The sequence below is a fragment of the Arachis hypogaea genome, chromosome 6 (genome assembly GCF_003086295.3).
Source record: "Arachis hypogaea cultivar Tifrunner chromosome 6, arahy.Tifrunner.gnm2.J5K5, whole genome shotgun sequence".
NCBI classification, from domain to species: Eukaryota; Viridiplantae; Streptophyta; class Magnoliopsida; order Fabales; family Fabaceae; genus Arachis; species Arachis hypogaea.
In genome coordinates this window covers 66,461,422-66,471,469 of record NC_092041.1, presented here as the reverse complement: position 1 = coordinate 66,471,469, position 10,048 = coordinate 66,461,422, and the positions used below count along the sequence as shown (strand labels likewise).

The 10,048-nt window shown below is 38.3% G+C and overlaps 1 non-coding gene across 1 annotated transcript; it reads right to left on the bottom strand.

The window, feature by feature from the left end:
- Positions 1-8,789: 8,789 nt before the first annotated feature.
- Positions 8,790-8,897, bottom strand: LOC112699782 (small nucleolar RNA R71). Its single transcript, XR_003152720.1, has one exon. It is a non-coding gene; the product is annotated as a small nucleolar RNA R71 (small nucleolar RNA).
- Between the last annotated feature and the right edge of the window lie 1,151 nt (positions 8,898-10,048).

Genomic DNA, 10,048 nt, shown 5'->3' with positions numbered 1-10,048 from the left:
ATTTTATAAAGTCGCGTTGTAAGTATAGATTCTGAACCAACAGAAATCCCTTCGTACAAACGTTTTGGTTGTCACAAGTAACAAACCCTTTTAAAATTGATAACCGAATATTCAAACCTCGGGTCGTCTTCTCAAGGAATTGCAGGGAGGTATGTTCATATTATTGGTTATGGGTTTTATAAATTGGGGTTTTGAAAGTGAGGAACAAGTAAATTAAATGACAAATAAAATAAATAATTAACTATAAAATAAACTCTTGCCAAGATATGAAAATTCGGAAGTCCTATCCTAGTTACTCCTATGAGAATGGAAGTTAATCCCACTTAGTTAACCTTTGCGTAATCAAGGGAAAGTCAAGTGAACTAATTAGTTAGATTTTCCAAGTCCTAGCCAAATCCTAAGGAAAGACTAGAGTTAGTGCAATTCCAGTGAATTAGCCGACATAACAATCAATCATGAATAGTTGATAACTCAAGAGCTTCCAGTTAATCAATCAAAGCCAATAATATAAAATCCTAAATAAGAATCATAAATATCTGGAATACCTCAAATAACATTCATTCAAAGCAGTCAAATCTAACATGGAAAATATTCATAAGCCAATTGGGCAACATAAATCAAACATAAATAAAAGCATTAAAGTATCTCAAAGTAGAAGAGAAATAAATATAAAGGAATATTGAACTTGATGTGAAGATGAGATAAATCCTTAATTTCTAAAATTCCTAATCCTAAATTCCTAAGAGAGAGGAGAGAGAAACTATGAAAAGTGAATTATGAAAGCATGTTGAGTCTCTGCATGTTCCCTGACTTTAATCTGTGTTTCTGGGCCGAAAAATGGGTTGAAATGCGGCCCAGAATCTCTGCCAACGACTTTTGTAATTCTGCAGATCGCGTACGTCACGCGGCCGCGTCGTCCACGCATTCGCGTCATTCGTGCAGCTTCCAGTCCGTGCGGCCGCATTAGACACGCGAACGCATCACTCTGATTTCTTCCATTTTCACGCGGTCGCGTGAGCCATGCGACCGCGTGACTTCTCGCTGGTCATCTCCTCAATTCCTTGTGTTCCTTCCATTTTTGCACGCTTCCTCTTCATTCTCTAAGCCATTCTTGCCCTATGAAGCCTGAAACACTTAACACACAGATCAAGGCATCGAATGGTAATAGGAGAGGATTAAGATATGCTAAATTAAGACCAAAGAAGCGTGTTTTCAATCATAGAACTAAACTAGGAAGGAATTGTAAAATCCTGCAAATCCTATGATTAAGTGGGTGAAAAGCTTGATAAAACCACTTAATTAAATGCAATATAAACCATAAAATAGTGTTTTATCAACCTCCCCACACTTAACCATTAGCATGTCCTCATGCTAAGCTCAAGGAGATAAAATAAATGAATAAGGGAAAGCAGGACTCATACAATGCAACCTATGAATGTGAATGCAACTACATGATAAAATGATTCTACCTACTTGGTGAAAAAGTAAATAATCCTTCAAGAACAAGTATGAACTGGATTTCACTAATTTAAATCACAAAATACAATACAAATAACTTGCAAGAAGAAGATAGCTCATGAAAGCAGGGAACACAGAATTAAGCACTGAACCCTCACTAGTAGTGTATATCATTCTAACTCTCAAGTGTCTAAGGTCAATTCTCTCAATTCTCAACTAATCTTGCTTTCTATAGCTTGCTCTTCATCTAACAATCAACAAAAATTTAATGCACTAATACAGAAATCAAGAGGTCTTTTAAGGGTTGTAATGGGGTTAGGGTCAAGGTAGGATTGTATTTGGCCAAGTGGACTAAAATTTGAATCCTTAATTAACATAAACTTTCCACCTAACTTAAGACAATCCATTTAATTAAAATACGAAATCTAACTTTCAATTAACTATATTTTCCACATATTCATGCATCCTGAGTTTGAGTACAATACATATGCATTGATATCAACACTTACTTTGGGGCATTTTTGTCCCCTTTATTATTTGCTTTTTTTTATTTTTTTTCTTTTATTCTTCTCAATGCATATGATTAAAGTTTGAATGCATAAACATGTTCTTAACATTTTTCACATTTTCACACAAAGTCTAACATACTCAATTCTCAAACCAAACGTTTCCAAACCCACTTCCCCACACTTAAATTATGGGCACTTTTACTAGTCTAAGCTAACTAAGGATTCAAATTAAGGACATTATTGTTTTCCACTTAGAGTTAGTAATGAGCTAAAGTAAAGAACAAATGGGTAAAATAGGCTCAAATTTGTTTGCAAAGGATAATGGAACGGTAAGGCCATATGGGTATGTAAGCTTAGTGAAACAAGGCCTCAATCATATAAGTGCATGCATACATCAAATAATGGAAATATAGATTTAAGCAAGACAAAGATCACAATTTTAGAGAGAAAGACACACAAAAATAAAATATATTGGTTGATAAAATGAAACCAATCAAATAGGCTCAAAATCTCACTGGTTTTGTGTGTTCAATCTTTAAACCATGTTCCAAAATAAGATTTCTTCAAACAAGTTTTTCAAAAAGTTTTATTCAAATTAGTGAAATACTATAAAAATTTCTTGAAAAAGAAAATATTACTTTAACCAAGTGGTAAAATATGCACAAAATCAAATAGATATGCAATCAAACATGCAAATGCAATAATGAAAAACATACAGTATCGACCTCCCCACACTTAAAGATTGCACCGTCCTTGGTGCATGCAAAGATGTGCAGGTGGCGGGGGTTGTGGTTCCTCAGCCGATGCTTGTTGTAGAGTCTTTCTCTTTACTCTTCCCGGTGGCCAGCCTGAAAAAGGGAGAAGAGAGAGGGACATGAAGTCAAAGGGGTAGAGTAAGGGAGAGGGCAGTACTAGTAAGAATCATGCCAAAATAAAGAAGAATGTCGTTAACACATGGTCGCGACTCCATGAAATTAGGACAACAATAGAAATAGGGCATGATAAATTGAGGCAATTTAAATGCAAGATGTTTATTGGCATGCTGGCAAAGGCATGAGTAGCACAAATCAAGCATTAAAAGCCATAATGTATTATTAGTCATGAGAAACTAACAATAATGTTTGTAATGACAATTATATTTAATTAATAAAATAGTAAAGGAAATTTGTGAAAAGCAAGCATTGAATAGTAGAATAGAATAATGTAGAAAAGTGCAGGATGCCATACGAGCTTTTTCACAAACATATAGCATGCATGGTAAATAAGTTATTGAAAGTATTAAATTGAACATGCAGGCAGCCTCCTTTTTTTTTGAAAAAAATTATATAATTGTCAAACAATTCACAAAAATATAGAAAATAATGACCCAAATAAATTTCTAACACCAATGAAAATAATTCAATGAATGAAAGTATGCAAATAAATAAAATGAAAGAAATGAAGAATGAGAAGTGAAAGAAAGGAAGAAGAGGTAAGTAAGAAAGAGATAAGGAAAAATTAGGATTAGGGGTGAAAAGATAAAATTTTGGCGCAGATTAGGATAAGCTGTGCGGCGCAAGCAACGCGGACGCGTATGGGACGCGTTCGCGCGACTTGCGCTTTAAGTTAATCGACGCGGTCGCGTCGGTCACGCGGACGCGTGACTCGTTTTATGTGACTGGCGCGAGGGCAGCCTCACGCCCGCACAACTCTCTGTTCACAAAATCTTATTTTGCCAAAATATGGGTGACGCGATCGCGTGGGTCATGCGATCGCGTAAGTGGCCAATATTGGGATATGACGCGGACGCGTGGGGCACACGTTCGCGATGTAGGGATTGTGCGTCTAGCACTAATCCCGCACCATTCTAGCATAACTTTCGGCTATGCACTCTTTTTACGTCGATTACCAGGTCACGCGGCCGCGTGGGTGACGCAGACGCGTGGGAGGCATGTTCCGCATGTGACGCGTTCACGTGGGGCGATTTGTGCCACGGGCATGCCTCCAGCCACGCTCTTGCGTGACTCTCTGCTCGATTTGTTTTCTTCCCAACGCACCTATGACGCGGACGCGTCGGCGAAGCTGTCGCGTCGAGTGCGATTTCTTTTTATGCAGTATGCAGAAATGCAAAATGCAATGAATGTCATGCAAAAATTTCAGGTTCAATAAAAATTTGAAAACAGACTAAACTTAAAACTAAAAATAGAACGATCATACCATGGTGGGTTGTCTCCCACCTAGCACTTTTAGTTAATGTCTTTAAGTTGGACATTCTGGTGTGCTCCTTGTTATGGTGGCATGTGCTTGTACTGATCCAGGAATCTCCACCAGTGTTTGGAATTCCAGTAGCCTCCGGGATCCCAAACTAGGCGCAGAAAGCCTTTAAGTAAGTTAAAGCAAGTGACAAGGCTCCAAGAGTATTGATTTCTAGATTGAATTCTGGGGTCCCAAACCTTATTTTTGCACCCGTCTTCTTGTTGATCATTAGTGTTCCAACCGGGTGGTATGCAATCTAAATTCTCACTAAAGCGGCCAAACAACTTCCTAGACCTATTCAGTTGAGCTTTACACCAACCTTTGCGTTTAAATTTTGAGCACACAACCATGTTGAACCTTGCAAGATAAATCTTATCACTGATCATCTTCTTCTTACTCTTAATGCGACAGAGAGCTCTAAGTTGACCATCCGTCTCCAGTAGCCCATATTCAAGTGGAATTAGAAAGCTAAGGAATATGAATTTTACTCACTTGAATGTTGTGAAGGATGATGGCAACTTAGGGGGAGGTGTTTCTAATGAACGTGCAGGCTCCACTTCCTTGTGCTCTTCTTCGACATCTTCCACCTCTTTGCAATCTTCTTTAATATCAACCTCTTCCTCTTGGTAAATTTCTTCTGATTCAATTTCTTCTTCATTTTGCACCAAGGGCATGGGAGGTTGTGCTTCTTCTTCTTTAATCTCCATGTCAAGTCCAATGGGAGAGGATTCAAATGTAGATAAGAATTCATTAATGATTGAATCAATCTCTTGATCACCTCCTTCAAAGTCTTCAACTATGATATGCTTTGGAGGTTGTACACCCTCCTCAACATCAGCTTCAAATGTCTTTGAAGGATGCTCTATAACTTGACTTTCCCATGGAGGTTCAACATCTCCTAAGTCTTCAACCACTACCTCCTCTTCTTTTTCAATAATTTCGGCTTCCTCCACTTGTTCCAATATCAAATCGTGCTGCTCACTATCCATCGGAGTGCCCAATTTCTCCTTCCTACTAGGTTCCTCAGTAGATTTCCCACATGAAGCCATGGGGGTTCTTTGAATGTTTGAACGTCGGAAAGGTAATTGATTTCTTGCTTGATCCAGGTATTTAAGTATGAAATCGTATTCATCCTTGATGATTTCCTGTTCAACCATTTCTTCACCGTCAAGTACAAAATCCTCCTTGTTGTCTTCCTTCACTAGTTCTTCAACCGTGCTGTCAACTTCAAGGGTCTCTACTACCTTCACCATTAGTGCCTCCTCTAGCTCCTTATGAAGTATGGATTCGCGAAGATGATCCTTTCTCTCTTGTTCTATGTCAATAGTATCAGTGGGATCATGTTGCTCTTGGATTGATGGATGTTGGCGCTCTTCCATGGATGGTGGTGATGGGATGGGTGGATCATTTTGTGGTTGAGATGGAAGTGCAGTGGAGCTTGAGGGTTGAATATTGGGTGTAGAGGGTTGGCCCATGCGGGAAATAAGTGCTTGAAGAGTAAAGGTGAGACTAGTGATAGAGGCAAGTTTGCTTTCCATGGAGGTTTGGGGAGGATAGGAGGGTTCATTTGTTGGGAGAAAAGGTTCATAACACGGAAGTGGTTCATCTTGATAAGGATATAGAGATGGTGTATATTGAGGTGGTGGTTCTGGGTATGGTTCATATGGTGGTTGGTGTGGTGAATGAGGATTGGGGTCATATGGAGGTAAATGGTGGAAAGGGGCTTGTGAGTGTAGTAGTTCAAAGTTATGTTATGAGGATGGTCTCTGAGCATATAGTGGGGCTTGCTGGTAGCTAGTAGGCGGTCCACCATATCTATCAGCTTGGTATGCATTGTAGGATGGTCTTTGTCTGTGATATCTAGGAGGGTGTTGTTGCCTAAAGGGTTGATCAGATCCTCTTGGCTCCGTCCATCTTTGATTGCTTTGACCTTAATGCATATTCCTGTTATAGCTTCCATTCCTTGCAACAAAATTAGAACTAAACTCAAAGTGAGAGGGGTGAGAATTTATAGTAGTTATCAGAAATAAGAGGGAAAAAGGAGAAACAAATAAACAAGTAAAAGAAAAATATTTTTTTATTATTTTTTTTGAAAAATATTTACAATAACCAATAATAAGGCACACGCTTGCAATTTCCCGGCGACGGTGCCATTTTGACGTTATGATTTTTGCTAGTAAAGAATTTTATAAAGTCGCGTTGTAAGTATAGATTCTGAACCAACAGAAATCCCTTCGTACAAACGTTTTGGTTGTCACAAGTAACAAACCCTTTTAAAATTTATAACTGAGTATTCAAACCTCGGGTCGTCTTCTCAAGGAATTGGAGGGAGGTATGTTCATGTTATTGGTTATGGGTTTTGTAAATTGGGGTTTTGAAAGTGAGGAACAAGTAAATTAAATGACAAATAAAATAAATAATTAACTATAAAATAAACTCTTGGTAAGATATGAAAATTCAGAAGTCCTATCCTAGTTACTCCTATGAGAATGGAAGTTAATCCCACTTAGTTAACCTTTGCATAAGCAAGGGAAAGTCAAGTGAACTAATTGGTTAGATTTCCCAAGTCCTAGCCAAATCCTAAGGAAAGACTAGAGTTAGTGGAATTCCAGTTAATTAGCCGACATAACAATCAATCATGAATAGTTGATAACTCAAGAGCTTCCAGTTAATCAATCAAAGCCAATAATATAAAAACCTAAATAAGAATCATAAATATCCGAAATACCTCAAATAACATTCATTCAAAGCAGTCAAATCTAACATGGGAAATATTCATAAGCCAATTGGGCAACATAAATCAAACATAAATAAAAGCATTAAAGTATCTCAAAGTAGAAGAGAAATCAAAATAAAGGAATATTGAACCTGATGTGAAGATGAGATAAATCCCTAATTTCTAAAAAACATAATCCTAAATTCCTAAGAGAGAAGAGAGAACCTCTCTCTCTAAAAACTACATCTAAAACTATGAAAAGTGAATTATGAAAGCATGTTGAGTCTCTGCATGTTCTCTGACTTTAATATGTGTTTCTGGGCCGAAAACTGGGTTGAAATGCGGTCCATAATCTCTGCCAGCGACTTTTGTAATTCTGCAGATCGCGCACGTCATGCGGCCGCGTTGTCCACGCGATCGCGTCACTCAGTGATTTTCGTACCACGCGTGCGCGTCGTCCACGCATTCGTGTCATTCATGCAGCTTCCAGTCCGCGTGGCCGCGTCAGACACGTGAATGCATCACTCTGATTTCTTCCATTTCACGCGGTCTCGTGAGCCATGCGACCGCGTGACTTCTCACTGGCCATCTCTTCAATTCCTTGTGTTCCTTCCATTTTTGCACGCTTCCTCTTCATTCTCTAAGCCATTCCTGCCCTATGAAGCCTGAAATACTTAACACACAGATCAAGGCATCGAATGGTAATAGGAGAGGATTAAGATAAGATAAATTAAGACCAAAGAAGCGTGTTTTCAATTATAGAACTAAACTAGGAAGGAATTGTAAAATCATGCAAATCTTATGAATAAGTGGGTGAAAAGCTTGATAAAACCACTTAATTAAATGCAATATAAACCATAAAATAGTGGTTTATCACATATCTTTTTCAAAATCAAATATTTTTAATTTCTTTTTCAATCATATCTTCTCAATCATATCTTCTCAATCACATCTTTTTCAAAATAATTTTCAATCATATCTTTTTGATTGCTAATTTCAAAATCTTTTTCAAAACCACCTAACCACTTTCTCACTTTTAATTTTTGAAAACCATCAACCACTTTTTCAAAATTCTTTTTGATTATTTTAAATTTTTATTTTTTAGTTTTATTTAAAAATTTGTTTTCGAAAATTCCCCCCTCTCAGCTCCTTCTATTTAAGGACTAACATTTCTCCTCAATTAGCATTTCGAACTCTATCCTCCGTTATATGTTCGAAATCTTCTCTATCTACCTCATCCCTCTATTCCTATTTTCCTCTGACATCTCAAGGAATCTCTATACTGTGACATAGAGGATTCTATACTTTCTTGTTCTCTTCTCTTTCATATGAGCAGGAACAAGGACAAAGGTATTCTTGTTGAAGCTGATCCTGAACCTGAAAGGACCTTGAAGAGGAAGCTAAGAGCAGCTAAAGCACAACACTCTGAAGAGGACCTGACAGAAATTTTCGAAAAGGAAGCAAACAAAATAGTCATGGCTGAACCCAACAACAACAATGCAAGGAAGGTGCTTGGTGACTTTACTACACCAACTCCCGACTTCTATGAGAGAAGCATCTCTATTCCTGCCATTGGAGTAAACAACTTTGAGCTTAAGCCTCAATTAGTTTCGCTGATGCAACAGAATTTCAAGTCTCATGGACTTCCATTGGAAGATCCTCATCAGTTCTTGGCTGAATTTTTGCAAATCTGTGACACTGTTAAGACCAATGGAGTTGATCCCGAGGTCTACAAACTTACGCTTTTCCCTTTTACTGTAAGAGATAGAGCTTGTATATGGTTGAACTCACAACCTAGAGACAGCCTGAACTCTTGGGAAAAACTGATCAATGCCTTCTTAGCTAAATTCTTTCCACCTCAAAAGATGAGTAAGCTTAGAGTGGAAGTTCAAACCTTCAAACAGAAGGAAGGTGAATCCCTCTATGAAGCTTGGGAAAGATACAAGCAATTGATCAGAAGGTGTCCTTCTGACATGCTTTTAAAATGGAGCATCATAGGTATGTTCTATGATGGTCTGTCTGAGTTATCCAAGATGTCATTGGACCATTCTGTAGGCAAATCTATTCATCTGAAAAAAACACCTACAGAAGCCCAGGAACTCATTGAAATAGTTGCAAATAACCTGTTCATGTACACTTTTGAAAGAAATCCTGTGAACAATGGGACAACTCCGAAGAAAGGAGTTCTTGAGATTGATACTCTGAATGCCATATTGGCTCAAAACAAATTATTGACTCAGCAAGTCAATATGATTTCTCAGAATCTGACTGGATTGCAAGCTGCATCCAGCAGTAATAAAGAAACATCTTTTGAAGAAGAAGCTTACGATCCTGAGAACCCTGCAATGGAAGAGGTGAATTATATGGGAGAATCCTATGGAAACACCTGTAATCCTTCATGGAGAAATCATCTAAATCTCTCATGGAAGGACCAACAGAAGTGTTAACAAGGCTTCAACAACAATAGTGGTGGAAGAAATAGGTTTAGCAATAGCAAGCCTTTTCCATCATCTTCTCAGCAACAGACAGAGAACTCTGAGCAGAGACGTTCTGGCCTAGCAACGATAGTCTCTGATCTATCTAAGACCACACTAAGTTTCATGAATGAAACAAGATCCTCCATTAGAAATTTGGAGGCACAAGTAAGTCAGCTGAGTAAAAAGGTTACTGAAACTCCTCCTAGCACTCTCTCAAGCAATACAGAAGAAAATCCCAAGAGAGAGTGCAAGACCAAAACCATGATGGAGAGAGTGAGGAGGACGTGATTCCCAGCGAGAAAAACCTCCTGGGATGTCCTTTGAACGAAAAGAAGTTCCCCTTTGAGGAACCAATGGAATCTGAGGCTTATACAGAGACCATAGAGATTCCATTGAACCTACTTCTGCCATTCATGAGCTCTGATGAGTAGTCTTCCTCTGAAGAGGATGAAGATATTACTGAAGAGCAAGTTGCTAAGTACCTTGGAGCAATCATGAAGCTGAATGCGAAGTTATTTGGTAATGAGACTTGGGAGGATGAACCCCCTTGCTCACCAATGAATTGAATGACTTGATTAGGCAGACATTACTTCAGAAGAAACCGGATCCTAGAAAATTCTTAATACCCTGTACCATAGGCACCATGACCTTTG